Raw genomic sequence first — 24,113 nt, 5'->3', positions numbered from 1 at the left:
TGAAGAAGAGGGAAAATTACTCAACATTTTATGAAGCCAACATCACCCTAATACCTAATACCTAATAAAGCCAGATAAAGACACTACAAGAAAAGAAAATTACAGGCCAATCTCTCTAATGAACATAGATGTAAAAATTCTCAAAAACAAAATAAAACTTGCTAATCGAATCCAACAGTATATCAAAAGACTTACACATCATGACCAGTGGGATTTACTTCTGGTATGCAAGGCTGGTTCATCATAAGAAAATCAGTCAACATAATACACCACATTAACAAATTGAAGGGGGAAAAAACACATGATAATCTCAATCAATGCGGAAAGGGCATTTGACAAAATCCAGCATCCTTTCTTGATAAAAACACTTAAAAAGATAGGAATAGACAGAAAATTCCTTAATATGATAAAAGGCATATATGAAAAACCAATAGCCAACACCGTACTCTATTGGGAAAGGTTGAAAGATTTCCCTCTAAGATCAGAAACAAGACGAGGATGCCCACTATCACCATTTTACTCAACATTGTACTAAAAGTTCTAGTTAGAGCAATTAGAAAAAAAGAAGAAAAAAAAAAAAAGGAATCCAAATAGGAAAAGAGGATGTAAAACTTTCACTATTTGCAGATGGCATGATCCTATATTTAGAAAATTCTGAAATGTCTATGACAAGCTCCTTGAACTAATAAATGAGTTCAGCAAAGTGGAAGAATACAAGATCAACACGCAAAAATCAGTAATGTTTTTGTACACTAGTACTGAATAATATGAGGAGGATATCAAGGAAAAAATTCCATTTACATAGCAACAAAAAGACTCAAATACCTAGGAATCAATTCAACCAAAGAAGTACAGGACCTATATGCAGAAAACTGCAAAACAGTGCTAAAAGAAATCAATGAAGATGTAAACAAATGGAAAGACATTCCATGTTCATGAATTAGAAGGCTAAATATTGTGAAGATGTCAATCCTACCCAAAATGATTTATAGATTCAATACAATACCAATCAGAATTCCAACAACCTAAATTACAGAAATAGAAAAGGCAATTACCAAATTCATTTGGAAGGGAAAGTGCACCAAAATAGCCAAAAGCATTCCAAATAAGAAAAGCAACATGGGAGACATTTTGCTGCCTGACCTTGAAACATATTACAAAGCTACAGTGGTCAAAATAACATGGTACTGGTATAAAGATAGACACATCAATCAGTGGAATAGAATTGAGAGTCCATAAATAAACCCTCACCTCTACAGCCAACTGGTTTTTATCAACCTATCAAGTTCTTGTTTGCGGGACAAAACAGTCTCTTCAATAAATGATGCTGGGAGAACTGGGTATCTATAACTGAAAGAATGAAAGAAACCCCTATCTCACTCTATACAAAAATCAATTCAAAATGGATGGAACACCTAAATATAAAAGTCAGAACCGTAAAACTACTAGGAGGAAATGTAGGGAAACATTTTAAAGACCTTGTGGTAGGTGGTGGTTTCTTGTATCTTACACCCAAAACATGTTCGACAAAACTAAAAATAGATAAATGTGACCTACTCAAAATTAAACATGTTTGCACCTCACAGGACTGTCAAAAGGATGAAAAGCCAACCAACTCAATGGGAGAAAATATTTGGAAATCGCATGTCTGATAAGGGTTTAACATCCATGATATATAAAAATGTTACAAGGCAACAATAAAAAAGACAAAGATCTGATTTTAAACTGCGCAAGAGGGAAACGGACTTTGGCCCAGTGGTTAGGGCGTCCGTCTACCACATGGGAGGTCCGCGGTTCAAACCCTGGGCCTCCTTGACCCATGTGGAGCTGGCCCATGCGCAGTGCTGATGCGCGCAAGGAGTGCCGTGCCACACAGGGGTGTCCCCCGCGTAGGGGTGTCCCCCGCGTAGGGGTGTCCCCCGCGTAGGGGTGTCCCCCGCGTAGGGGAGCCCCACGCGCAAGGAGTGCACCCATAAGGAGAGCCGCCCAGCGCGAAGGAGGGAGCAGCCTGCCGAGGAATGGCGCCGCCCACACTTCCCGTGCCGCCATGCCGCTGACGACAACAGAAGCGGACAAAGAAACAAGACGCAGCAAAAAGACACAGAAAACAGACAACTGGGGGAGGGGAGGGGAATTAAATAAATAAATAAATAAAATAAAATAAAATAAAATGCGCAAGAGACTTGAATAGACATTTGTCCAAAGGAGAAATACAAATGGGAAAAAAAAAAACACATGAAAAAATGGTCACCATCACTAATGATGAGGGAAATATAAGCCAAAACTACAATGAGATATCATTTCACACCTATCAGAATAGCCACTATTAATAATTGAGAAAACTACAAATGTTGGAGAGGATGTGGAGAGAGAGGAATACTGATTTACTGTTGGTGCGAATGCAAAATACTACAGCCATTGTGGAAGTACTGGCAATTCCTAAAGAAGTTGAATATAGATTTGCCTGTTGACCTTGCAATACCACAGTTACTAGATATATATATACCCAGAAGAACTGAGAGCAGGGACACCAAAAGACATCTGTTCACCTATTCATAGCGGTGTTATTCACGATTGCCAAAAGTTGGAAACAACCCAGGTGCTCACAACAGATGAATGGATAAACAAACTGTGGTCTGTTCACACGATGGAATATTGTGCAGCTGTAAGAAGAAATGAAGTCATAAAGCATAAGACAACACGGATGAACCTGGAGGACATTATGTTGAGTGAAGGAAGGCAGACACAAAAGGGCAAATACTGTGTGATTGCATTACTATCAACTAAATATGTTGTGAAACTTATTGTATGATTCCATGTATATAAAATGTAAATATAAATCAATTTATAAAGATGAAATTCAATTAGCGGTTATGTAGGACTAAGGAAGGCTTGCTTAGGGGTGTGGCGTTTTCTTCTTGAAATAATAAAACAATTATAAAATTTTTTGTGTTGCACACACAATATTGTGATTATACTAAAGGCCATTGTTTGTACATTTTAGATCATATGGTATGTGAATATATCTCAATAAAATGGCTAAATAAATAAATAAGTGTCCAAGAATCGCTAGAAATAGCAGCTATAAAAAATGAATAAATAAATAAATATAACAAAAACAAAAGGAGGCTATTATATTCTAGTTGGGCAAATAGCCTATTAAAAGCTTAGACCTATCCTCTCTGTATTTGAAAAAAGGAGGGAGGTTATCAAGCATTATAAAGTGTTAAAGACAGACCAGCCTCTGACAAAAATTGAAACTAATTGTTCATTCCCCCATACCATGAATGTTAGGTTTCCTACGCTTTGAGAAACACAACCCCAAAATTAAAAGTTTCCCAAAGACCAGGTCCATATTTTCATGGAAAATGCAATGATTGAAAGGTAGATATATTAGCACATAAGAAATCAACCTGAACATTTTGTAGTACCAACATGCACATCTTTAGAGGCACTTCAGGACCTAGCACAAATGCTTTGCATAAGGAGTGTGCTGAATAAATATTCACTGAGTGACTGAATGAAGGAATGTACAAACATCCCTGCTATAAAATTGATTTTGCAGCTTTTCACTGTTTAACTGCTCCATTAACCTCTAGTTGTTGGTTCACTGTCTCTCTTGTACAATACAAATCCCATTTTATGAATTTCTTCCCACGTGCGGTGAGTTCCAATTGCACAATCCAAGTAAACAACGCCTGATTTGCATGTGATTTGACTGTGGTCAGAATGCACATTAATGGAGGCAGATGTGGATTTTGGGTTTGTTTATTACACTTTCCATCTTGTGCAGGCCCAGGCATCCCTTTCATTTATGTTAGGTCATGAACCATGCAGTTTATGGTTTTTGTGTTTTTTTAATATTTTCTTTTGTCTTTTTTTTTTTAATGTTACATTCAAAAAATATGAGGTCCCCATATACCCCCACCCCCTCACCACACTCCTCCCATATCAACAACCTCTTTCATCATCATGGGACATTCATTGCATTTGGTGAATACATTTTTGAGCACTGCTGCACCACGTGGATAATGGTTTACATTTATAGTTTACACTTTCCCCGAGTCCACCCAGGGGCCATGGCAGGACATACCATGTCCAGCAACTGTCCCTGCAGTTCATGGTTTATGAAGGTGGGTTTTCAAGTTCAGATTTTGGCTTAGGGTTGAACATCTACTATGAATTCTCTTGTCACCTTACCTTCCCTGACCTGGAAGGTTTGTCTTTATAGCTATGCAACCAAAAGCACTTCCAATTAACCTGCAGCTCTGGCTCCAGCTCACTGAAAAACTTGTCATTGCTGTTTTCTTATTAACTGTAAATATTTTCATCCCTGGCCCACGGGTACTTCAAAAGATGTCAATAAACTCCATGGACCGAAAATCTGAGAATTCTTTTGAAATGCTTGTATAAACTGTATATATACACATAGCTACAGTTTGCTTTTGCTGTTATGTTTTATCATTAAGAATTTATATAAACACTAGCTTTGTTTTTAAGTATATCTATACCATCTTTTCAGAATATTATACATTATCTTCAAAATTCAGAGCCGTACCAGATACCACACATGCAGATATGATAAGAAAAAGTATATTCTGTTTGACATTAGGCTCGGCATTTTTATTTACTCAACAACCAAAATCTAATATATTAGACACATATATTTGATACATAATTTTGGGCAGTTGTTTGAGTCATGCTGTCAATGTTATTTTCTCACCTAAATTAAAACTCAAACCGTTATCTATAGTCGTTTTCCATTGAAAATCTTGTCATGTTCTGCTTGTGAGATTGCACACTGGTATCATGTTGCAAGAGGACCATTTGCTACAACATACCAAGATCTTTAAAAATGTCCTGCTCAGAAGTCTCTGCTTCTACTAATGACAAACTTGGTTATTTGAATCAACCCACCACCTGATTATAAAAGGTTATTGATATATAATGGAAAGGGCCAAGAACAACCAAGAGAAACTTGAAACAGAACAAGTAGGAGGATTTTCTCTTCCAGATATCAAAACATGGTATAAAGCTCCCATAATTAAGAGTGTGAAATTGATGCAGGAACACACATGGACCATGGACTGGAATAAACTAGTCACAGACTCATACATATATGGACACTGAGTTATGACAATTTTGGCACTGCAAAAGGTTAGGACAGAGTCAGTCTTTAATAAATGATGCTGGGATATTGGATGTCCCCATGGAAAAACGACACTAGATACCTACCCCATACTATAAATTATGATTAGGGCTTTGATTGGGTCACACAGTAGGGCATTGAGTCTCCACCCCTTGGTGGGTGGGGACTCAAAGATAACAGACATGGCAAAGGCAGAGTTGGGCGTTTTGAGTTGGAGCCTGGGAAGTAAGCACACAGAGGAGCTGAGCAGCTGAGCCTGGAAAGAATTGAGCCCCAGGGAGAGAGACAGAGCTGTTTGCCTGAAAGTCTACAGCTGACTTTGTGGAGAGAGCACAGCAGCTGAACCTGGGGAGAAACAAGCCCTAGGAAGAGAGGAACCAAGAAGCCTGAACTCTTGGCAGACATCGGCAGCCATCTTGCCCCAGCACATGGAAATAGACTTTGGTGAGGGAAGTAACTTGTGCTTTATGGTCTGGTATTTGTAAGCTCCTACCCCAAATAAATATCCTTTGTAAAAGCCAACAGATTTCTGGTATTTTGCATCAGCACCCCTTTGGCTAATTAATATACCCAATGACCCAGCAATTCTGCACAGAGGCATATTTACTAGAGAATCTGTGGACATGTGCGCCAGGACACCCAGACCAGAATCTTCATAACCACAGTTTATAAAATCAACAGCATCAAAGCAAATTAATAAATTGTATAATCAAACAATAAATACAGGAGAAGCGAATGTGGCTCAAGTGCTGGGGCTTCTGCCTACCACACGGGAGGACCTGGGTTTGGTACCTGGGGCCTCCTGGTGAAAAAGAAGAAAAGCAAGCCAGTGCCCACGTGATGAGACAAGTGCCCATGCAGCAAGCCGAGTGCCTAAGTGGTGAGGCAGTGCCTGCGCAAGTGAGTCATGCAGCAAGATGATGACAAGACAAAGGAGAGACAAAGGGGAGAGCCAAGGTCAGGCACAGCAGAGACCAGGAACTGAGGTGGCACAATTGACAGGGAACCTCTCTCCACATCAGGGGTCCCCAGGATCAAATCCTGATGAATCCTAGAAGAGAAAGATGAGAAGAGAAGACAAAAAGAGAAATAGATGCAGAAGAGCACACAGTGAATGGATACAGCAGGGTGGGGCAAGGGGATGGGGAGGGAGACAGGGAAGGGAAGGAAAAAATCTTTTAAAAAAACAATAAATACAATAAAACAATGAAAATGAATGAACTACAGTATAAGCAAACACTTAGATGAGCCTTACAGAGAGAACTGAGTAAAAGGAGGAAGACATACAGTATTATTTAATTCATAAAAACAGGTGAACAAGAATGTATACACAAATAACAAAATTATATTCTAAAAAGAGCAAGAAGGGGAGTAGATGTGGCTCAAGTGATTGATCTCCTACCTATCACATGGGAGGTCCCAGGTTCAGTTCCTGGTGCCTCCTAAAGAAGATGAGCAAGACAGCAAGCTGACACAATGGGCAGGTGCAACAAGATGATGCAACAAGAGACACATGGAGGAAAACATAATGAGAGACAACAAAGCAGGGAATGGAGGTGACTCAAACTATTAGGCATCTACCTCCCATGTGGGAGGTCCCTGGTTCAGTTCCCAGTGCCTCCTTAAAGAAAGACGAGCACACAACAAACAGACACAGCAAGTGCAAAACAATGAAAGGGTGGGGAGAGATAAATAAAAATTAAATAAATCTTTGAAAAAAAAGAGCCCAAAGTGCTTTCCACAAAAAAATCAGGTAGTGGCTATCTCTGAGGAGGGAAAATGAGATATATGATTGAAAAGAACACCCGGAGGTGCTTATATTTCTTGACTTTCGTGGAGATGCAAGGGTGTTAGCATTATCAGGAGTCATTATAATATACATTTATATTTACATACTTTTCTTATGTCTGATGCATTTTATAATATAAAAGGAAATAAAAATAAAAGGAATGAAGAAAGGAAAACAAAGCAGGGGAAGAACAAAGGAAAGAAGGAAATGAGGAAAGAAAGGAAGGAAGGAAGAAGCAGAAGGGAAAAAGAAAGGAAAAGGAGGGAAGGAAAAAGAACAATGAGGAAATGAGTTGGTAAAGTTCTGGAGGGAAAATCCAGATTTGCCAACACCTTGCCCTTTTTACTGCATCTCATTAAAGACTTTTACAAATCTTTTTTAAAAATCACAACTCACAGTGAAAATATCTATTTTATGTCACAACCCTGTACACAACACACACAAAGCAAAATATCGCAAAATGATATTCCCATCACTGCACAAAATTCACTTTGATATTTTCTATTTTATTTTTTAGCACTACTCTTACCCTCCTGGATTTTTGCATGACCCCCAAATGGGTTACAACCCACACTTTGAGCATCAGTCTCCTCCATGATTCCTCTTCACCTGGCCAGGTAGCAAGGAGCTCAGCTTCTCTCCAGTCCTGGCTCAGCCACTTAAGGAGCACTGAGGCCTTGGGAAATGACCTAACCTATTTGAGTCTCAGTGTTCTCATCTGTAATATGGGATAAGAATGTTTACTTTACTAAGTTCTTATAATTGGACATGATGTGTATGAGGATTTAGCAGAGCCCCTGGTTCATAACAGGTGGTCAATAAATGATGACTTTGTTGTCAGTTTTTCTTTCTACTTTTGTATCACAGTCTTCAACTGCTTGGATCCCCCTCTAGAGTGCCATGGCTCCCAGAGAGCTGCTGTGCACCTGCTAGGATCTCAAGGCCTGCAAGGCCTGGCACATCCTGGATTCCTGCCCTGGAGACCCAACCTCAGGTGTCAGCTGACAAACTCCAACACTGGGGCTCTGGGAACGCAGGAATATAGGAAGAAGGGAGGAAAACAGAGACAGTGTTTGTCTTCCTCCAGAGCCTTAAGCACAGACTATCCCATCCACCTAAGCAACATATTCAGAGGCTGTCAGAGCTACAAGGAGTCTTCAAGGTGATCAGAACAAAATTCCTGACCAGGAGTCCAATGGGAACGTTAACCTGAGACATCCAGACACTATAACCAGAACAGACAGCTCAGGAATTCGGCACCCTGTCTGTAGGCCTTATTTTGGAATTTATGTTCCCCAATGTAACAGAATTACACTCATTTATGGTTTCCCTACACATGGCTCTTCTGCCCCTTTTATCTGAATCAATAATTAGCATTATACTTGATAAATATATGTCTCAGAGACTTAAATCTTTGGTCTGTCCATGTGTCAGCTGAGCCCTGAATCTCAGCAGAGTTACAACGCCTACCCTCCAGTTCATTGGACTCAACCAGGACAATTACCATGGAGATGAAGATGGACAACACCCAACTCAAGGAACAGAGAGTGTCTGCAATGGCAAGCAAGATATTTCCATCCATCTACACCATGGGATCTAAGCCCCCTCTCAATTAGAAGCAGAATGGGCATCACCATCCCAAAATCCTCAAGTTTGGGGAATGAACAATGAACAAAAGTAGACTTATTATTATTCTAACAATGGAAGAATATGTATCACTGATACAAAGGCAGTAGCCACCAGAGGTCCTGAGAGGAGGGAGGGAAGAATATGTGTAAAGTGGGGGCATTTTTGGAATATTGGAATTGTTCTGCATGACACAGCAATGACAGATACAAGCCATTATATATTTTGTCATAACCCACAAAATTGTGCAGGACAGAGTGTAAACTATAATGTAAACTATAGTCCACGGTTAGTGGCAATGTTTCAATATGTGTTCATCAATTGTAACAATTGTACCACACTAATGAAGGAAGTTGTTAATGTGGGAAACTGTGGGAGGGGGAAAGGGTGGGGCATATGGGAATCCCCTATATTTTTTACATAACTTTTATGTAATCTAAAACTTCTTTTAAAATAAAAATAATAATTTTTTTAAAAAGGCAATTGGGTCTCTCTGTTCTCTAACTTCTGGGAGAAAATCTATGTCCCATTAGAGAGTCGCTGGCATGATCTTGATAACTTAATCTGGGCAATTTTAAAGGCTTAGGATAAGTTGAACCAACTATTAAAGAAGAGCTTTGAAAAAATAATAATATAGGCAAGAGAGAGAGAAATTGGGCATCAGAGTAAATTCACCAATATATTCAGATGCCTAGACATCAGCCAAAACTTAAAAGCTAATCTAGGAAACAGGAAGAGACAGCCTAGCCAAAAGAACAAACCAAATAGCCTAAAGAGATACAAGATTTAAGACATTAACCAATAATAATCACATAAGTCTCATAAATCAATTTAAAGAATTGAAAGAAAATATGATGAAAGAGATAAAGGATATTAAGAAGACACTGGGTGAGCATAAAGAACAATTTGAAAGTCTGCAAAGAAAAGTAACAGACCTTATGTGAATAAAAGATATCATGGCTGAGATTAAAAATATCTTAGAGGCACATAAGAGCAGATTTGAATTGCTTGAAGACAGAATTGGTGATTTTGAAGACAGAACATCTGAACTGGAAAAGACAAGAACAGAAAGAAAAGAGAATGGAAAAAAATGGAACAGGGTCTCAGGGAATTGAATGATAATGCAAAACACAAAAACACACATTATTGGTGCCCCAGAAGGAGAAGAAAATGGAAAAGGGGCAGAAAGAATATTTGAGGAAATAATGACTGAAAACTTCCCCACCCTTATGAAAGACAATATCCAAGAAGGACAATGCACCCCAAACAAAATAAACCTGAATGAACCTAACCTGACTATTAAGAATGACAAATATCAGAGATAAAGAGAGGATTCTGAAAGCAAGAGAAAAGCAAAGTATCACATATAAAGGAACCATGATAAGGTTAAGCACTGACCTCTTAATAGAAACCATCGAGGAGAGAAGAAAATGGTATGATATATTTAAGGTACTGAAAGAGGAAAAATGCCAGCCAAGAATTCTCTATCCAGCAAAGCTGTCCTTCAAAAATGAAGTGGAGGGGAAGCAGATGTGGCACAAGGATTTGAGCATGTGCCTCCCACATGTGAGGTTCTGAGTTCCTATCCTGGTGCCTCCTAGGGGGGACAAATGAACAGCAAGCAGAAAGTGTGCAGACATCAAGTAAAAGAAAAAGAAAAAACAAAAACAAAGAGCAGCCGGTAAGCAGAAACATCAAGTAGACAATGAGTAAGAACAACTAACAGACAACAAGAGGGACAACGAGCAAACAATGAGTGGACAATGAGCAAAAACAAATAAGGGGAAGTGGACTTGGCCCAGTGGTTAGGGCATCCATCTACTGCATGGGAGGTCCGCGGTTCAAACCCCGGGCCTCCTTGACCCGAGTGGAACTGGCCCACATGCAGTGCTGATGCACGCAAGGAGGGCCGTGCCACGCACGGGTGTCCCTCACATAGGGGAGTCCCATGCACAAGGAGTGTGCCCCATAAGGAGAGCCGCCCAGCGTAAAAGAAAGTGCAGCCTGCCCAGGAATGGCACCACACACAGAGAGAGCTGACACAACAAGATGATGCAACAAAAAGAAACACAGATTCCTGTGCCGCTGACGACAACAGAAGTGGACAAAGAAGAAGACACAGCAAATAGACACAGAGAACAGACAACGGGGTGGGGGGAGGGGAGAGAAATAAATAAATCTTTTAAAAAAAAAAACAAATGAGCAGGAAGCAGATGTGATTCAAGCAGTTAGTGTCCTCCTCCCAAATGGAAGGTCCCAGGTTCTGTTCCCAGTGTGTCCTGGAGAAGAAACAAACAGACAATGAGCAGACAACAAGCAAAAGCAATGAGCAAGAAAACAATGAGCAAAAACTACAAACAGACAATGAGCAAAAGCAATGGGCAGACAATTAGTGCAAACAACAAGCAAACCGACAAGGGAGCCATCTTGGGAGTGGGGGGATAATGAAGGGGAGTTCAAAGCCTTCACAGACAACAAAAACTGATAGAATATGTTACCAAAAGACCAGAATTACAAGAGATACTAAAGAGAGTACTGCAGCCTGAAAGGTAAAACCAAGGGTGGTAGACTTGGAGAAGAGTTTAGAAATGAAGATCATTAGAAAGGGAAAATTAAAGAGTAAAAAGATAGACAATAGTATGACACAACAACAAAAAGTCAAAGGTCAAAATGACTCAAGTAAGTAATGCCTTTATAGTAATAATGTGGAATGTTCATGGCTTGAACTCCCCAATCGAAAGACATAGACTGAGAATGGATTAAAAAATATGAATCATCTATATGTTGTCTACAAGGGACTCACCTCAGACATAAGGACACAACCAGGTTAAAAGTGAAAGGTTGAGAATTAGGACCAGCAAGATGGTGGCAGAGTAAGGAGCTACTAGAGTCAGCTCCTGCTACAGGGCAGTTAGCAAACACCCAGAGCTCTCTGGAGCTAGCTGAAGCATCTGTTTAGAGGCTCCAGGAAGCCAGAAGAGCATCCTGCAAAAACGTCCTTAGGGAAGTGGAAGGAGGAGACTGCCCATCTGCAGAGAAGACTCGTAAGTAGAGGCTCCATGCCACAGAAGCCAGTGCCCATCCTCCACTGGAGGCACAAGCCACCTCAGGAGCTGTTCCGTGGCTGAAAGTAAAAGCTCCAGTTCCCCAAAGTGAGGGAGGAAGAATTGGCTGGGCACCAATTTCAGCTATTATGAGGAAATTCAGTGGGCTACAGTATGATCCTGAGAACAGCTAAGGTTTGAGCCTGTCCAAGCCAGAAAGAGGCCAGGAGGGGCCATCTTAACTCTGTGCCTGGAACAGGGGAAGCAGGGTGGGCTGAAAATCCCAGTGCTGGTGGGGATCAGCTTCTTCCGATCCAGATCATATTGCAGGTCTAGCCCAGACCCCAGTGCCACCTCCAGCAGGGAGGAAGCTGTGGGGACCCGCGCCAGCCTCTCCAGGAAATTACCGGCCAAGCCATGGAGACCAGTGATCATCCTACAAGCCGCCCCAGGAGCTGCTCTGTGATAAAAATTGGAAGCTCCATTTCCCAGAAACAGGGGAGGAGGAGCTGTTTGGCTCCTGATTTCAGCTACTGAATGGGAGATTTGGCTGGCTAAGAGATAACCCTGGGAACAGCTGGGATGAGAACCAGCCCAAGTCAGAAAGAGACCAGTAGCTGCCCTTCTGACTCTGCCCCCAGCCTGAGGGGAAGCTGGGCTGACAGTTTCTTTCACACAGATCAGCCTGCAGCCCACCTAGGCTTCAGCCCCTCCTCTGGCAGGGAGGAGGCTGAGAAGCCCTGCACCAGCCTATGCAGGTAACTGCAGGGAACTTTGACTGGCATAGACTGAAAATCAGAAGTCTACCAGGGCAACTGCAGTCATCTTAGAACCTGCACTGCTTAGATTGATGCCCACAGCTGCAGCTCCATCCCTGCCCCAGGCAGGGAAGAAAGGAATGTGAAGCTCCATCAGTCTCTCTGGGCAACTACAGTCTAGGCCTGCATGTGGATTATTCCACATAACTATGACTCTGTCCCTACCCCTGGCGAAGGAGAAAGTTGGAAGAAGCTTCATTGGTCCCTGGTGCAATGAGGGCAGCTTAAGCCTCCACAGCTTACAGCACCAACTACATGCTTGGCTCCTACTGCATAATCAGCAAGGGAGAAATGATAGGAAGCCCTAAACTAGAGAGAAAAACTGCACCCAGAAAAAATACTCTAGTAAGCCAAATGTGAAGACACCAACCAAAAATTACAATCCATACCAAGAAACAGAAGCTATGGCCCGGTTAAAGGAACAAGATAAGCCTCCAGATGACACAAAAGGAGTTGAGACAACTAAATATAGATGTTCAAACAAATCTCCCTAATAAATTCAATGAGATGGTTAAAGAGTTTAAGTATATTAAGAAGACATTGGATGAGCACAAAGAAGAATTTGAAAGCGTACATAGAAAAATAGCAGATCTTATGGGAATGAAAGGTGCAATCAATGAAATTTTTAAAAATTGGAATCATATAATAGCAGATTTGAGGAGACAGAAGAAAGGATTGGTGAACTTGAAGAAATGACCTCTAAAAGTAAACATACAAAAGAAGAAATGAAGAAAAGAATGGAAAAAATTGAACAAGGTCTCAGGGAACTAAATGAGCAAAATGTGTACAAACATATGTGTCATGGGTGTCCCAGAAGGAGAAGAGAAGGGAAAAGAGGCAGACAGAATATTCAAAGAAATAATGGTAGAAAATTTCCCGACCTTATTTAAGGACATAGATATCTCTGTCTAAGAAGCACAACATACTCCCATCCGAAAAAATCCAAATAGACCAACTCCAAGACACATACTTATCAGAATGTCAAAGGCCAAAGACAAAGAGAGAATTCTGAGAGCAGCAAGAGAAAAGCCATGCATAACATATAAGGGATAGCCAATAAGATTAACTATTGATTTCTCACCAGAAACCATGGAGGCAAGAATACAGTGGTCTGATGTATATGATACTATAAGAGAATCTTATACCCAGCAACACTGTCTTTCAAAAAATGAGGGTGAGATTAGAACATTCACAGATAAACAGAAACTGAGAGAATTTCTAAGCAAGAGACCAGATTTTCAGGAAATACTAAAGAGTGTGCTAGAGCCTGAAAAGAAAACACAGGAGGGAGGGGCCTGGAAGAGAGTTTAGAAATGAAGATTATATCAATAAAAGTAACTTAACATGTCAAAAGAGTGGTGAAAATAAAATATGACAGATAAAACTCAAATAGTCAGGAATAAACTTAGCCAACAATGTAAAGCACTTGTATTCAGAAAACTGCAACTCAATGTTAAACAAATGAAAAAGCATGGAAGAACATTCCATGCTCATGAATTGGAAGACTAAATATCATTAAGATGTCTATTCTACTCAAATGGATATACAGATTTCATGCAATAATGATAAAAATTCCACCAGCCCTAAAGAAAAATTGAAAACACGATCATTAAATTTATTTGGAAGGGTAAGGAGTCCTGAATAGCCAGAAACATCATAAAAAGGAAAAGTGAACCCTCATCTCCAGACTTTAAATCATAATACCTACCTATAGTGGTAAAAACAACATGGTACTGGCCTAAAGACAGACACAATAGACCAATGGAACCAAATTTATGGTTCAGAAAAAGACCCTCACAGGTATGGTCAAGTGAGTTTTGACTAGCCTGTCAAACTCACACAGCTCAGGCAGAACAATCCATTCAATAAATGGTGCTGAAAGAATTGGACATCCATAGCTGAAAGAAGGAAAGAGGATCCCTATCTAACACCTTATCCAAAAACTAACTCAAAATGGATCAAAAAACTAAAAATAAAAGCAAGAATCATAAAACCTCTAGAAGAAATTATTGGAAAATATCTCAAGACCTGGTGGTAGGTGGTGGATTCTTAAAGGAGATAAGAGAAGGACTGAGTGGACTACTGATGTTTAATGTGTAGAAGTTTTAATTAGCCTTAATGTAAAATTGTGGAAATGTATAGAGTGGATGGTAACACATAGTGAGTAAGAGCTAATTTATAATTGGGGATATGACTGAAAATGATAGTCTAGTTATATAAATGCCAATTGACAGAATGCTTGAGAATAATCTAGGAACTGGATAGCACAGTAAACCAAGAGGTGGGTGAGAATTGCGGTTGATGGTACAGATGCAAGAGTGTCCTTTGTAAGCTAGAGCAAATGTATATCACTACAGACGGTGTTGGGAATGTGGAGAAGCATGGGAAAAATACAGCTGGAGTGACCTATGGACTGTGGTTAGTAGTTATAATATTCTTGCATCTATGCAAAAGATGTACTGTGTTGATACTGAGGCAGTATGGAAAATGTAAGCCAAATGTATACTATGGACATGGCAATAATCAAATGATATATTTTTTTAAAGATTTATTTATTTATCTCCCCTTCTCCCCCCCACCCCAGTTGTCTGTTCTCTGTGTCTATTTGCTGCGTGTTCTTTGTCCGCTTCTGTTGTTGTCAGCAGCACAGGAATCTATGTTTCTTTTTTTTGCATCATCTTGTTGTGTCAGCTCTCTGTGGGTGTGGCGCCATTCTTGGGCAGGCTACACTTTCTTTCGTGCTGGGTGGCTCTCCTTACGGGACACACTCCTTGCGTGTGTGGCTCCCCTACGCCGGAGACACCCCTGTATGGCAGGGCACTCCTTGCACGCATCAGCACTGTGCATGGGCCAGCTCCACACGGGTCAAGGAGGCCCGGGATTTGAACCGTGGGCCTCCCATGTGGTAGACGGACGCTCTAACCACTGGGTCAAGTCTGCTTCCCATCAGATGATATTATTTTATCTGTAGCACAGACACACCCCATTGTGGTGTGTTGATGGAGTGGTGTTATTTGGGAATTCTGCACATGTGCATGATAGTTTTATAAGTTTACAACTTCTGTCATAAAAAAATATATTTAAAAATAATAATAGGGTGGGTTGGGGGAAAAACACACCAAATGTAAGATAAGAACTATGATTAGTAGTAAGATTTTGACAGTGTTCTTTCATAGTTTGTAACAAATGTCTCATGGCAATGCAAGGTGCTGGTGGAGAGTTGATATATGGGACCCTTATATGATGTTATGCATGTTTGCTTTGTAAGCTCACAACTTTTACTATACACTTAATTGTTTATGTATGTTCATGTATAAATGACATAAAGATAATAATCGGATTGTTAGGGGAAAAATACTTTGTTTAGTAGTAATATTTTGAGAATGCTCTTTAATCGTTAGTTTAAAAGGTTTAAAAACTGCAAGTTATTGGTGGTAGGGTGAGATGTTATATATGTTTGTTTGATGTTATATATGTTTGTTTGATGTTATATATGTTTGTTTTGTAAGTTCACAACTATTACACATTTATTGTTTATGTATGTTTATGTATGAATGATATATTTCAATAAATTTTTTTAAAAAAGAAATAGGAAAAAAAAGTATACTAGTAATTAAAGAATTCAAAGTTAAAATAAAAAAAGTGAAAGGTTGAAAAAGATATTCCACACAAATAGTAATCAAAAAAGAGTGGAGTAGTGATTCTAATATTGGACAAAACAGATTTTAATTGCAAAAGTGTTATAAGGTCTTTATATATTAATAAAAGGAGCAATTCAGCAAGAAGAAATAACTATACTAAATATTTATGCACCTAATGTCAGTGTCCCAAGATACAGAGGCACATACTGGCAAAGCTGAAGGGAGAAATAGATGTCTCTACAACAATAGTTGGAAACTTCAATACACCATTCTCAGTATTGGATAGAACATCTGTACAGAAGATAAAGAAAGACACAAAGAGCTTGAATAATATGATAAATGAACTAGACCTAACAGACATCTATAGAGCATTGCACCCCAAAACAGCAGGATATACTTTCTTTTCAAGTGCTCATGGATCCTTCTCCAAGATAGACCGTATGTTGGGTCACAAGACAAGTCTCAGTAAATTTTAAAAGATTGAAATTATATAAAACGCTTTCTCTGATCATAACGGAATAAAGCTGAAGATCAATAATGGATGGAAAAAGAGAAAATTCATAAATATCTGGATTAAATAACACTCTTAAATAATCAGTAGGTTAAAAAAGAAATTGCAAGAGAATTCAGCAAATACCTTGAGATGAATGAAAATGAGAACACAACATATCAAAACCTATGGGATACCACAAAGACAGTGCTTAAAGGGAAATTTATAGCCCTCAATGCTTACATTAAAAGAGAAGCGCTAAAATTGAAGATCTAACTGCACACCTGGAGGAACTAGAAAAAGAACAGCAAACGAATCCCAAACCATGATGAAATAAAGAAGTAGTAAAGATCGGAGCAGCAATAAATGAGATCGAGAACAATAACAACAACAAAAAGAAGAGTGGTACTCAATTTTGGAGAGAAAATTTTCTTTTGAGGGCAGCTATTTAAAATCACACATACACACACATGTGCACACACACGCACCCATTGGATTGGCTGGCAATAGTATAATCTCGTGTGACAGCCCCATTTGACAGATGAGGAAGCTAAAGTCCACAGAGTGACAGGCTGAAGGCCACAGGTTAGCCCAGCTCTGGGTCAGAAACCAAGTTCTCCCAGCTCTTCAGCCAGCACCTTTCTTCCTGCGCAAGTGCCAGCCGCATACTTCTAAAACCTGCTCTCAGGTGCCCACTCTGCCTCAGTCCCTGGATACTGTCAGGCTACATTCAGAAAGCCACGGGCACTTAACCTTCTCTTCCAATTCTTTACAAGAGCCAAGAGAATTTCTGTTTGTGTGTTTGTCTGTTGTGGCTTTAATTTCTGGGAACAGACACACTGACCGCGTGTGGTACTTGTATCAACGCTCTCCTGTCCTCCCTACCTGCAGCCCCCAACCCCGCCACAACGGAAAGCTCTGCAGGGGTGATCCTTCTGGAGGCCCCACAATGGCTCTATAAAATTGTCTCTCTTCCCACCCTCATATTTGCCTCATTTGATTCCGGAAAGTAAAAAAATAATTGATGAACCATTAAAAGACTGTTAATTCACTGATGGATGAGAAACCAAGTGATTTCCTTGGCAGCTTGCACTCCTGGCTCCCGACCCAGCCCAGAGAAAGGCAGAACATTTCGGCCCTACAGCTCGTAACAGGCCTGCTCCCCGGCCTGCAAAATGCAGGCATTCCCCATACACGGGAGGCAGAGCGGCGCCAGGCCTAAGTTTCTAAGCTTTTGTCAGTTTAAGTTAGTAGTTTAATGCAATTTTAATAGGTGGTGATTTTATTTTATATCTAATGAAACCAACGGAGCATGAAAATAGACGAGAATTTGGAAGATAATGAGTCTGATAGCTCTGCTGCCAGCGGAGCTGAGTGAGGTACAGTACTTAAGGTACAAAGAATAGACTGCTTCAGAAGAGGCTTTTATTAGCTTCATTAGGGTGGTCATCAAATGAATGATTTCATAGCAGATCTAATTAACCAAAGAATGGGCAGGAGCTGCATCTTATTCCTGTTAATTGGGCATCTAGACACTAAGCATATTAACTACCTTAGAAATTCAGCATACATTTAAACTTGATGGGCTCTTTCTGGGAAAGCATTTCACAACGGGGAGTTTTATAGCAGAATTCCAAACCCCACAAGATAAAGAATTTCCAGTCCTCTGGCTCCTGACAGTGAACTGAGAACAGTAGTCGATCTTCTCTCTTTCCCTGGTTCTCAGGGAAGACACATCAGCAGACCAAGATCTTTAAGGAGTCCTTGAGAAATGGCTAGACTGAGAGAAAAAACAGCAGAGAATTTTTTAAAGAGAATGGTAGAGATGATTGAAGAACAAGTTGTTGACTTTAAAGGCAGAGTAAAACTCTCCAAGAATACAGAGCAAAAAGACAAAGAAATAGAAAATCTGACAGAAAAGTTAGGAGACATGGAGAAGAAATTCAGAAGATTTGATATCTGCCGAATCATGATTACAGTAAGAGTGAACAGTGCATGCCCAAAGAGAAGAAATAATCATAGAAGATGCCCCTGAAATGAAGAAAGATGTGAATTTTCAGGTTGAAAAGGCTTACCAACTTTCAAATGGAATTAATAAAAGAAGACTTTCATCTAGACACATCCAGCTAACATTTCCCAATTCCAAGGATAAAATTTTTAAAATCCTAAAGGGTTCCCCCACCCCCAAAAAATCAGATTATCAAAAATAAACAAAAATCAGGCTTTTCTGAAGCAGCCCTGGACTCTAAAATACAATAGTGCCATGAATATAATAAGCTAGTGAAAAATGACTTTCTGCCTAGAATTTTAAGCCCAGGAAAATGGAATCAAATATTAGGGTAATGAGAAAATATTTTCAGTCAAACAAGTACCAAAAGATTTATCAGCCACTTACACTACATGAAAGCACTAAGAAAGAAACTTAAATAAAAGAAATTATATATAGGTAATAGAGGAACGGTTATTGAATATGATCTTGTAGAAGTGAAGGTAATGAGAATTTAAGGGAAAATCCATTAGGCTGAGATACTTGAAAACTCCCCTTCAACAAGTAAGGATTTTTTTAAAAAAAAGAAAAGAAAAAAAAGGATGACATTTTCTACTCTCTGAGTCAAATCATAGGTGGTTCTCAGTGAATCAAAGTATTATAAGTGCTGTTGGTAGGTTTCAATTTTTAGAATGAGCTTAAAGACAGGATGGAAGGCTTAATTAAGATCACATGAACAGAATGTAGTTGTGATAAACTAAGATGTTGTAAATATAAAAACTATAAATTGGGAGGTGGAAGAAGAGGCAAGAGAGGGAAGGAAGAGTAAATGGGCAATCCATATGGATTTGCTCAGCTGGTGGAGGCAAAGTCTAGAAGAATTAGAAAAATAACAAGCCTCCAGCAGCTGGTGTGGATACCTGAAGAGCGTAAGTTAAAAAAAACTTGATAAATCAAAAAGTAGAGACATGAGTATTTTATATAAGGTTACAATGGTAAGTGCCAGAAGAATTTATGGCAGAAACTGTTGACAGTGCTTCCCTCTGGAGATGGCTCCTGGTAGTTGGAGAAGATTTTTACTTTTCATTTTCAGATCTTCTATATCTTCTATATTTGAAGTGTATTACTTTACCATAGATCTATATTTTTGCAGAATTTTTTAACTTAAACAAATGAATTTTCACAGTATAGCATTGTATTCTTCACCAATGTTTTTCAAAAACTGTTAATAGGAAAATACGAAATTGAATAAATTCATGGCCTTCATTAGATTTCAAAATTCACTTATCTTTTAAGAACTTTATTTAGCTGGGTGTTAAAAATCAAAATAAAGCCTTAGAAATTTTGTACTTATTTTTTTTAAGAGAAAAAACGTATAGGTGTCTGAAAAAGGCAAACACACATGCACACACACACACAATTTTAGATTCACTTATAAGCACATGACTCTACACTATTACTATGATTACTGTAACCAAATACTTCATGCCAATATTAAGGAAAAACTTGTGCAACGTTTTACCCTCTGGATGGTAAGAAGCTCTTCATAAGCTCAGTGATGATGATGATATATCTCTTTATTGTGGTTGGACAAGAAAGTTGAAAGCAAGTAGAATTCCTAAGGAAATCAGAAACCCCTGTAGCTTCTAGGATCTTAGCAAACAATATAGAAAGCTCCCAGTGCCCGGTCCACATTTCTTTTGATGAAATAATTGGAAAGTGTTTCTCTCTTGGGTATCTCCACGATAACCCTGGCACCTTTGTAGCAGCAATAAAAATGTAGTGTCTTGCTATTACAAGCAAGTCCCTTTTTATTCCCAGTGTCAGCCAGTTTCAAAGCCTTTAAAAATCTCAGCTCAGAAATAAAATTCCAGACCCCAAAGCCGAAGGCATGTCCATGGCTCCCCACCAAAGGCGAACGTTTAGCATTAATTGTAACTGCAGCCCTGAGCCTGGGGGAAGGGCACGTGCTTCAGAACACCTGCCTGAGAATTTTAAATGTCTCAAAAATTCCCTGATGGTGTGTGTGTGTACAGTGCATGTGTGTGGAGAGAGGACCAACTTAATGTTAGAATTACTCTTAGAAAAATATGGTTGCGTCTTTTCGTTGGGAATGAGAGAAAACCTCTGAGAGTGTCTGTCTTCTGCCATATCTGAGAAGACGCAGGCACTGAAGAGAAAGTGTGGTCCCAGGGGTGGCTCCAGAATTGCAGGTTCTGTTGTCTAAAGCCCAAAGGGACATGACAAATTTTGGTGATACTAGCAAACATCTTAAGCACACTTCCTAAGTGTTGATTCCAGCAACCCAAGTATTGCTAAATCATCTTGAGCACACCCCCTGTTCTATATGTATATGCATTATTAAAAATTCGCCATCACCCTAGGAAGCAGGGGTTGTTAGTGCCCCCGTGTTTGAGATGAGGTAACTGAGATAGAGAGAGGTAAAGTAACCTACCTGAGGTTGCACAGCAAGAAAGAGATGGAGTTGAGGCAATTGCCTTCCTCCTTAAGCTACACTTCCTCTAAACACTGTGCTTTCATCCCCCAATATTTTTAAGTGTAATTTGGTTCTCAGCATTAGAGTTTGTGCCAGAAGGGATTTTAGAGATAGGCAGATGGTGACAGAATTCCTGCCCCCTCCCCATGATTCGCCCGCTTCTGGGTCCACGGTCCTTTGTGACATGAATCTGACCTTCCTTCTATAGAGAGGAGGCGTCCATTCCCCACCCTGCGAATCTGGGCTGAACTTACATGCTGCTTTGACCAACATGGGGGACACGAAGTTGCACAACGTCTGAGCCCTGGACCCTAAGAGACCTCGCGGCTTCCAACCCCGTCCGCTGGGGGCCACCCTGGGGCCCCATGGCACGGAGCAGCCCAAGAGGAAAGACCGTGTGGAGAGAGAGCCAGCAGCCCCAGATGTCCCCGCTGAGCCCAGCCCGGCCGACCCACCAGCGGAGAGGGCCCGTGAGCGAGCAGGACCGGACAAGCCAGAACGGCCCAGCCAACCCACAGAGCTGTGAAATCGTGTGTCATGGTGGTTTCAAGCCGCTGGAGTTTGAGGTGGCTTGTTAGCAGCAACCAGCAACTGGTCCAGAGATCAGATAGCAGAGCCCACTAATTTCACAGCTGAGGAATAAGAGGGAAAGCGATTTGCCGGGTCCGTGATGGCAGAGTTGGGATAGGGCCCCGACACTGCTGGCCCAGGGTGGGGCTCTAGCAGATCAATGCTGGAACCCAAGGAGTCGCTAGGCTCTTGTGGGGTTTGCACCCACCTACTCGGGGGCAGCCAGCTCGGGAACCAGAACCAGGTAGATGAGGAGAGGTGAAAGAGCAGGCCCCGCTGCAGGCCACAGCGTCCCAGCCTCCCCATTGCCAGACTTGGCGAGGTACCCGGGAGCCTTCAAGATCAGTGTATGGAGGGGCAGACGGGAGAGGCGCCCACCCACAGATGCTGGCGGGGTCCCCACCTAGCCCGTGCAGTCTAGCTCAGAGGGTGACAAACGGCAGAAATATCAGCAAGCGTCGAAGGCATCTGTCCCGACGATGAGCGGCTGTGAACTTGGGGTTCAACTCCATATTTATCCCCTTGTTGGGGGCAGAGCAGCCTCTGAAGATCCACACTTGGCCTAACCACCCTGGGCTGCTCAGGCAGCAAAGCCAGACAGGCCCGAGGGGGGGCTGGTGTGGTCAGAGTTCTAGGAAAGCGAAGGAAAGGAAAGAGGAAGGGGAGTGGTGAAGGGGGAGAGGGAAAGGAAGATCAGAAACCCAGGGAAGGGCTCTCCAGCAGGGCCCTTTCTCTGAGCCAGGCTCGGTTGCTCTGCTCTCCACCTGCAGGCTGGGAAGGGGAAGAGGACAGGCCATCTGGGGGGCCTGGAGCAGTTGGAACCCTCCTCTCCAGCCAGGCCTGGCCCTGACACGCCTCTCGGCCCCTCTCCCGGGGCGGCGGTTCCTCCCCAGCTCCCGGCACCTTCAGCTCCTCCTCTCTCCAACCTGCCCCCTTGACGGTGCAGGATGAACTTCCTCAAAGGCAAATGCAGTGTCCTGCTGAAATATGACATCCTCCGTGGCCTCCCCTAGCTATCCCATCCCACGTTTAAGGTTTCGTGGTGGTCGTTTTCCCACAGGCGTCGGCACCTGTGCTGTCAGTGCTTTTCATTAAAATAACTCACTTTTTTATTAAATAAATGCATCTTCAATCTAAGCAATTCCCGTGGTGTGGATCTGATGTGCTGTTGATGGTTTTCTCACTCTGCATAAAATAATTACATAATGGAGCATTTCAAATATTTCTTGTGTGCCACCTAAAGTCATCCTGCTGACTACCTACCGCTCTGAAGCCATACCAAGAGCGGATCAGTCAGGAATACTTGGGTTGCAAGAAAGAGGAATGGACTCTGCTACCTGAAGTAAAAGGAGAACTCATTGGAAACCCGTGGGGCTGGGCCAGGGGGAGGTATTCCAGGACAGGGACAAGGGCAGAAGCCCAGGCTCACAAGGCAGGGCCAGGAGGACTGGGCGGCAGGGGGGAGAAGGCACAGGGGCTGCTCCTGCCCCATCTGGGCACTGCCCCTGGAGTGAGTGACAGCCAAGCATCTTCTCTCTCTGCATCACCCCGTGCTTCAGATTCCAGGGAGGGAACTCCCATCGACGTGCTTGGGTCCCTTGCCTATCCCATGGCTATTTGCTTAGGTACAATTTATGGGCTAGATGCTGGACCCTCACAGAAACGTTACCCACAATGAGAGGACTCTTGTTCTCTTCTTAAATGAACACTACCTCTGCAACAATATTCATGGGTAGTGAGTTACCAACTTTACATGTGTGATGGACTGAAAAAAAACTGCATTGTTTGGGCAGAATTGGTTCTTTTTTGGGATTTTTATGTTGTTCTTTTTTTTTTTAACGTCGGCGCTTTTCTGTAGGAAGGGTGGACAAGAGAAGTCATTAACAGCAACATAGTTGTCTAACTTTTAAAAGTGAATCTGGGTGGAGGAGCAGACTCTAAGATGTCAGGCCTCCTCCGAGTTGCCGGGGACAGTTAGTGGGCAGGCTGCACTGGCCGGGCAGGCCAGGAAAGCTCAGGTTGGGGAGCCAGGGAAGACGCTCTTGGCACCCTCCCTGGTCACCTGCCCAGGTACCTGGGACCCAGTCTCTGTCCCCTCCGTGGGTCCCTGGCCCTGTTTCAGCCAGGAAAGACTGACCCGGGAAACTCCTTTCCAGTATGCCCTTCCTTCCAGAATTTCCCTCCAGGTAAAAGCAGCTTGAGACAAAGAAAGGAGTGTAAAAAACTAATGAGGCAGACAGTACTGGGCAAAGGCTTGCCTGCTTTAAACACCCAGGAGAGGGAGGGCTTTCTCCTGGGAAACAGAAGGGGCATTCAAACTCCTCGAGTGGGGGAACTCCAAAGCAACTAACACGCACAAGCCCAGAACAAGACACAGGACCAGAAAAGACAGGGAGGCCCTGCACACTGCATTCGCCTTGGGCAGATCTTCCTGATAGGAGGGCTAAAGCTCAAGAAAATCTGTCTTACCTCCAGCTGACTGCGAAATTAAGAAAAAAGACA

Source organism: Dasypus novemcinctus, chromosome 4 (genome assembly GCF_030445035.2).
Source record: "Dasypus novemcinctus isolate mDasNov1 chromosome 4, mDasNov1.1.hap2, whole genome shotgun sequence".
Taxonomy (NCBI): domain Eukaryota; kingdom Metazoa; phylum Chordata; class Mammalia; order Cingulata; family Dasypodidae; genus Dasypus; species Dasypus novemcinctus.
The sequence above is the reverse complement of the archived record's forward strand: the minus strand, read 5'-3'. Positions refer to the sequence as shown.